At 38.2% G+C, this 7,211-nt stretch overlaps 1 non-coding gene across 1 annotated transcript; it reads right to left on the bottom strand.

The window, feature by feature from the left end:
- Positions 1–6,433: 6,433 nt before the first annotated feature.
- Positions 6,434–6,540, bottom strand: LOC113455718. Its single transcript, XR_003376694.1, has one exon. It is a non-coding gene; the product is annotated as a U6 spliceosomal RNA (small nuclear RNA).
- Between the last annotated feature and the right edge of the window lie 671 nt (positions 6,541–7,211).

The following is a 7,211-nucleotide window of genomic DNA, read 5'->3' as shown; positions in this document are numbered from 1 at the left end:
AAGTAGATTGGTGCTGCCAGGAGCAGACATGTCTCATTGTCATGAAAAACCCTAAATTATTAAAACATTAAATGCCATATTCTGTCGTCTTTGAAAGATATGAAGAATGCCTATCTGAAATATATCTATGCACACCTAGAAAGTCTAACTAACATAACTACAAATTTGACTATTATAGATGATTGTCTATTAACAGCCTATATACATTACATTTTTAAATAAACTATATAATCACAATACCTTAATCAATATCAGATATACATATAACAAATTGATCTTAAAATGCATACTAATGCAAATTATTCATATCTATATCATATCCCCCTTTAAATGTAAAAGAACTTTTATAAACAATATTTGGGAATATGGACGTAGTTATTTCTCTCCAAACTGCTTTGTGCTGAATGGGGGCGCTGTTATTTAGGTCTTTCATGGTATAACCTGTCTGCTAGGTTTTTCTCAGTCAACAGTTGAACAAAGTAATTTTTTGCAGGTGTTCACAGCAACCTTTCAGGAGGGCGTGGTTTATCATACCATATTGGGATAGAAGCAATACACAGGTGATGTGGGAGTGTCATATATCAATCTGTTGATTTTTCATTGGTTAAGTAATAAACAAACTGCTTGGCCTCATAGCTTAGAACATAGGTGGGTGGAGTAAACAGAACAGAATGCTGGGAGGAAGAGGAAGTGAGGTAAGATGCCTCAGACAGAGACGCCATGCTCCCCTCTCCTGGGTAGACGTGATAGCTCTGCGCTCTGAGGCAGACGGTGACGCAGCCAGCCACCAGGTCAGACATGCTGAATCTTTCCTGGTAAGCGCACCTCTCGGTGCTACACAGAGGATTAGGAATGGGCTAAATTAATATGTAAGAATTAGCCTAGAAGAGTCTAGATAGAAATGGGCCAAGCAGTATTTAAAAGAATACAATTTGTGTGTTGTTATTTCAGGGCATAAGCTAGCCAGGCAGCCGGGGTGCTGGGGACGCAGCCCCGCTGCTCATATTTCAACACACAGGGTCTCTTCCTCTGTGAAAACAAAAGAAGAAACTCCTTTCCAAAGCATCATGTCCTTAGATCCAAATTTTAAAGTCAAGGTATTTTCAAATCTATCTTGGATTAGTTCAGCAGCATTTATAAACAAATATCTTCTAGCAGCTGTTGCTCCTTCCTTAACATTCAACAAGTCAAAGAGAGCATAATAGCATACAGTATCAAGATTCTCTTTGTATTTTCCATCTTTATGCAGCTTTATTTTAACCTCTATTTCTTTTACTTTTACTTTTATTCTTTTGAGACAGGTTCTCTGTATATCTTTGTCCTGGAATAACTCTGTAGACCAGGCTGTCCTTGAACTCTCAGAGATCCTTCTGTCTCTGCCTCCCAGGTATTGCGATTAAAGGCATGTGCTACCACACCTTGAAGTCACAGAGGTCAGTCTACCTCTGCCTCCCAAGTGTTGGGAATAAAGGTGTGTACCACCACACCCCCCAAACTACTCTCTTTCTTTCTTTTTTACTTTTAAGATCTTTAACCTTTAGCGTGCATACATTTTTTAACACACTGTTAGGTGTTTTCTTTGACTTTGAATCTTTCTTTTACTGTGTATGTCTCTTTTGTGAGCACATGAGTCTTAATATACCAAGCAATATCATTAGGACTAAAGCTGTGGCTTTGGCAGCTAGATCCAGCCCATTCCTTAGCTTTCCAGCCTCATGGTGGAGGTACCGGCTGTAGCCATTTTTATTGCCATAACTCTATGGCATTTCAAAGTCTTTGCCAGCAAGCAAGCTGCAGCATTCTGCTCACAGACCACATTCAGTCCGACTGCCTGCCTGAGTCAGAGTTTGCACTGGCAGGATGGCCCAGAAAGCTGGCATTTTATAATGGCACAGCTTTTTTCCTGCTACAGCTGAAAACCGAAAAGCATGCATTCTGCTTTTCATCAATGCCACTTAAGTGTTTTGTGGCAGGACCTCTTAAAAGAGCTGCAGGGTTTTGCAGCTAAAGCTGAGTCAGGAAGCCTCTCTTAGATGAGAGCGCTTGCTTGCCTCTAGCAAGCAGAGCAGACCCAAGAAATTGCTGCTACCAAGAAAACATGTATTACTCTATTATTTCCCAAGCTTTTTCAGGCTTTCTGTGGATTCAGTTATCCACGTCTGGGCGCCATTTGTAGAAGGAGCTGTAGGTTGCATTCCTGCCATGCAGCTCCAGGCCGCCTGGCTATCTTATGCCCCAAAATAACAACACACAAACTGTATTCATATAAACACTGATTGACCCATTATATCTAGCCTCTTCTTGGCTAACTCTCATATCTTGCTTAACCCATTTCTAATAATATGTGTGGCACCATGAGGTGGTGTCTTACTGGGAGAGATTCAGCATGTCTGACCTGGTGGCTGGCTCCACTGCATCTGACCAAAGAGGAGAGGCATGTCGAATGACCTCACTTCCCTTCTTCCCAGCATTCTGTTCTGTTTACTCCACCTACCTAATTTTATATCCTATCAAAGGACCAAGGCAGTTTCTTTATTAACCAATGAAAATAGCAATAGACAGATAACCCTTCCACATCAGTTACAGGTTTAAATTGTTTATCTTGCTTTGGTTTGATTTTGGTATATGAAACTTATTAAGAAAGTTGTTCAATTCTTTTAAATTTTCCAATTTTTTGTAGTACAGGTTTTTGAAGTAAGATCTGATGATTCTCTAGATTTCCTTAGTGTCTGTTGTTATGTTCCCATTTCATTTCTGATTTTGTTAATTTGGATATTCTCCTTCTGCGTTTTGGTTAGTTTGAATAACAGTTTGTCTATCTTGTTGATTTTCTTAAAGAACCAGTGCTTTGTTTCTTTGATTCTTTGTATTGTTCTCATTGTTTCTATTTTGTTGATTTCTGCCCCCAGTTTGATTATTTCCTGGCATATACTCCTTTTGGGTGCATTTGTTTCTTTTTGTTTTACAGCTTTCAAGTGTTCTGTTAATTTGCTAGTGAGGGATTTCTCCAACTATTTTTTTCCTTTTTTATGGTGCTCTACATTTTTCTCTGCTCCCTTCCCCTTCAACCCTCTCCCAAGGTCCCCATGTTCCCAATTTACTCAGGAGATCTTGTCTTTTTCTTCTTCTCATGTAAATTAGATGTATGTAAGTCTCTCTTAGGGTCTTCATTGTTGTCTAGGTTCTCTGCAATTGTGATTTGTGGGCTGGTTTCCTTTGCTTTATGTTTAAAAACCACTTATGAGTGAGTACATGTGATAATTGTCTTTCTGTGTCTGAGTTACTTCATTCAAAATGGTGTTTTCTAGCTTCATCCATTTGCCTGCAAAATTCAAGATGTCATTATTTTTTCTGCTGTGTAGTACTCCATTGTGTAAATAAACATTTTCCTTATCCATTCTTCAGTTGAGGGGCATTTAGGTTGTTTCCACGTTCTGGCAATGGCAAACAATGCTGCTATGAACATAGTTGAGCACATGTCCTTGTGGCACGATTGAGCATCCTTTGGATATATACACAAAAGTGGTATATTTTTGTGTATATATCCAACCTTGAGGAAGGTTGGTTCCTAATTTTCTGAGAAATTGCCACACTGACATCCAAAGGGGCTATACCAGATTGCATTCCCACCAGCAATCCAGGAGTATTCCCTTTACCCACAACCTCTCCAGCATAAGTTGTCATCAGTGTGTTTGATCTGGACATTCTTATTGGTATAAGATGGAATCTCAGAGTTGTTTTGATTTGCATTTCTCTGATGACTAAGGATTATGAACACTTCCTTAAGTGTCCTTCAGCCATTTTTAGATTCCTCTGTTGAGAGTTCTCTGTTTAGGTCTGTACTCCATTTTTTTAATTGGATTATGTGTTCTCTTGGTGACCAATTTCTTGAATTCTTTGTATATTTTGGAGATCAGACCTCTGTCTGATGTGGGGTTACTGAAGGTCTTTTTCCATTCTGTAGGCTGTCATTTTGTTTTGTTGACTGTGTCCTTTGCTTTACAGATGCTTTTCAGTTTCAGGACGTCCCATTTATTAATTGTTTCTCTCAGTGTCTGTGCTAATAAGGTTATATTTAGGAAGTAGTCTCTTCTGCCAGTGCATTCAAGTTTACTTCCCACTTTCTCTTCTATAAGATTCAGTGTGGCTGGCTTTATGATAAGGTCTTTGATCCATTTGGCCTTGAGATTTGTCTGCGGTGATAGATATGGGTCTATTTTCGTTCTTCTATATGTTGATATCCAGTTATACCAGCACCATTTGTTAAATATGCTTTCTTTTTTTCTATTTGATATTTCTTGCTTCTTTGTCAAAACTCAGGTGTTTGAAGGTATGTGGATTAATATCCGGGTCTTTGATTTGGTTCCATTGGTCCTCCTGTCTGTTTTTATGCCAATAATTGTAGGCTGTTTTTAGTACTGTAGCTCTGTAGTAGAGTTTGAAGTCTGGTGTAGGATGGACTTCTTTCTATGTGTTGCTTTCATTGGTTGAATAAAGAAATTGCCTTGGCCTTTTGATAGGGCAGCATTTAGGTAGGTGGAGTAAACAGAACTGAATTCTGGGAGGAAGAAAGCAAAGACAGGCAGACACCATGATTCTCCTGCCCGAGACGGATGCTGGTTAGACTCATGCTGGTAAGCCACAGTCAAGTGGCAATACACATTAATGGAGATGGGTTAATCAAGATGTGATAGTTAGTCAATAACAGGCTAGAGATAATAGGCCAGGCAGTAATTTAATTAATACAATTTCTGTGTGATTATTTTGGGGGTTAAGTTAGCCGGGTGGCAGGATGCCACCCACTCCTCATACTACAGAAATCAGGGATTGTGATGCCTCCAGAAGTTCTTTTATTGTACAGGATTGTTTTGGCTATCCTGAGTTTTTTGCTTTTCCATATGAAGTTGAATACCATTCTTTCGAGGTCTGTGAAGAATTTTGTTGGGATTTTTGTTGCAATGAATCTGTGGATTGCTTTTGGTAAGATTGTCATTTTTACTATGTTAATTCTACCTACTCAAGAGCATGGGAGATCTTTGTATTGGCCATAAGTGCTATGAACTTTCCTTTTGGTACTGCTTTCATAGTGTTTCATAAGTTTGGGTATGTTGTACCTTCATTTTCATTAAATTCTAAGGAGTCTTTAATTTTTTTCTTTATTTTTTCCTGGACTTGGGGTGATTCAGTTTTGCATTATTCAGTTTCTATGAGTTTATAGGCTGTCTGGAATTTGCATTTTTGTTTAATTCTGACTTTAATTCATAGTGATTTGATAAGATACAAGCAGGTATTCCAATTTTTTTTGTCTGTTGGGATTTTTCTTGTGACTGAGTATATGGTCAAGTTTGGAGATGGTTCCATGAGGTACTGAGAAGGTATTTTCTTTTGTGTTTGGGTAGAATGTTCTATAGATATTTATTAAGCCCATTTGAGTCATAACATCTGTTAGTTCCCTTGTTTTTCTGTTAATTTTTTTTCTGGCAGATCTGCCCATTGGTAAGAGTGGGGTGTTGAAGTCTCCCATTATTAGTGTGTGGGGTTCAAAGTGCGATTTAAGGTGTAATTATGTTTTTGGGTTTTGTTTGTTTGTTTACAAACCTGTGTGCACTTATATTTTGGGCATAAATGTTCATGACTATGATTTAATATTGATAAATTTTTCCTGTGATGAATATAAAATATTCTTCTTCATCTTTTTTGATTTCCTTTATTTTGAAGTCTATATTTGTTAGATATTGGGATAGCTACATCAACTTGCTTCTTATGTCCATTTGATTTAGAAGCCTTTTCCCAACCCTTTCATCTGAGGAAATGTCTGCCTTTGAAGTTAAAGTATATTTCTTTTATGCAGCAGAAGGATGGATCCTGTTTTCTTATCTATTCTTTTAGTCTGTGCCTTTTTATATGTAAGTTGAGTCCATTATTATTAAGGGATATTAGTGACCAGTTATTGTTAATTCCTGTTATTTTTGGTAGAAGTGTGTACGTATTTTCCTTCTTTAGGATTTGCTGATGTAAGATTATCTATTGTCTCTGCTTTTGTGGGTACAGCTAGCCTCCTTGTTTTAGAGCTTTCCTTCTAGTGCTTTCTGCAGAGCTGAATTTGTGGATAGGTTTTGTTTAAATCTTGTTTTGTAATAGAATATTTTGTTTTCTCCATCTAGGATAATTGAATGCTTTGCTTGGTATAGTACTCTGGATTGTCATCTGTGATCTCTTAGTGTCTGCAAAACATTTGTCCAGGACCTTCTAGCTTTCAGATTCTCCATTGAGAAGCTGGGTGTAATTCTGGTGGGTCTGCCTTTATATGTTACTTGGCTCTTTTCCTTTGCAGCTCTTAACAGTTTTTCTTTATTCTGTACATTTTGTGTTTTGATTACTATGTGGCAAGGGGACTTTTGGGGGAGGGTTCCAGTCTATTTGGTGTTCTATAAAAAATAAGGAACACTTCATTAACTTGCATGGCATCGTTGTGCAGGGGCCATACTAATCTTCTCTTTATCATTCTAATTTTAGTACATGTGCTGCCAAAGCGAGCCCAGTATCAAGATTTTCTATTCTTCTTTTAAATGTATTATTTTTAAAGTTTCTTTTATTGAAAATAGATTCTTCCCGCACACAATACATCCCAACCACAGTTTTCCCTCGCTCCACTCATAATTTCCGCACTCCTCTATATTCATATCCACCACCACTCCACTTCCTCTTCAGAAAAAAGCAAGTCTCCAAGATGCAATAGCCAAACAGGGCAAAAACAAGATAAATAGGATAAAGCAAAAGCCAGAATATGGAGTCTGGACAAGGGCTGTGGTGGTTATTCTTCACTGTCAAGTTGAATGGATTTTTTTCTTTTATTTATTTATTTATTTACTATCTATCTATCTATCTATCTATCTATCTATTTATTTATTTATTTATTAAAGATTTCTGTCTCTTCCCCGCCCCAGCCTCCCATTTCCCTCCACCTCCCCAATCAAGTCCCCCTCCCTCGTCAGCCCAAAGAGCAATCAGGGTTCCCTGCCCTGTGAGAAGTCCAAGGACCACCCATCTCCATACAGGTCTAGTAAGGTGAGCATCCAAACTGCCTAGGCTCCCACAAAGCCAGTAAGTGCAGTAGGATCAAAAACCCATTGCCATTGTTCTTGAGTTCTCAGTAGTCCTCATTGTCCACTATATTCAGCGAGTCTGGTTTTATCCCAGGTATTTTCAAA

This window comes from Microtus ochrogaster, unplaced genomic scaffold, assembly GCF_000317375.1.
Source record: "Microtus ochrogaster isolate Prairie Vole_2 unplaced genomic scaffold, MicOch1.0 UNK92, whole genome shotgun sequence".
In the NCBI taxonomy this organism is placed as follows: domain Eukaryota; kingdom Metazoa; phylum Chordata; class Mammalia; order Rodentia; family Cricetidae; genus Microtus; species Microtus ochrogaster.
Note: the sequence above shows the minus strand (reverse complement) of the source record. Positions and strands in the feature narration are given on the sequence as shown.